The following is a 571-nucleotide window of genomic DNA, read 5'->3' as shown; positions in this document are numbered from 1 at the left end:
TGTGAACAAGGAACTAAGAACTCAGATGAGATCCCCTGCTAATGCAGAGATTCAGATATTTTTGGAAAGAGCAAGAATATGCAGACTGTCAGTGGCAAAGAAACTTGCTGAAAGTCATAAATAAGTCCACATGGTATTGGAAAATCTTCTGGAGGGCATGACCGTAGTTATTCTGCAGGAGCGACCTGCTGGGTGATGGGGAAACATCCTAAATGTTGGCCACAGCTTGTCCATATGGGCCACTGAAGTGAGTGCTACCAGGTTTACCACATGCTTCAGTATTGGCTTTCATGTTGAAAAACAGCACACCGGATACAGGCAGGAAGCTCCTCCTTCCTACTCCTCTGGTTCTACAGTGTCCTTCAAAGACACTCTCTTAAACCCCCTGGCAAAGGAGGAATGCCCATTGTGTCCAGTTCTAGTATCATAAGGGAAGGTGAAGAGTTGATTATGAGATGAGAGGCATTTTTCGTGACAGGCACTGCCATCCCCTTCGGCTCTTCTGCTTCCTAACATACCCTTCATGTAGTGTGAGTTTCCGTACAGCAAAGAAACAACTCTATGATTCCAC

Source organism: Propithecus coquereli, unplaced genomic scaffold, assembly GCF_000956105.1.
Source record: "Propithecus coquereli isolate 6110/MARCELLA unplaced genomic scaffold, Pcoq_1.0 Scaffold499, whole genome shotgun sequence".
Taxonomy (NCBI): domain Eukaryota; kingdom Metazoa; phylum Chordata; class Mammalia; order Primates; family Indriidae; genus Propithecus; species Propithecus coquereli.
This window is presented reverse-complemented; position numbering follows the sequence as displayed.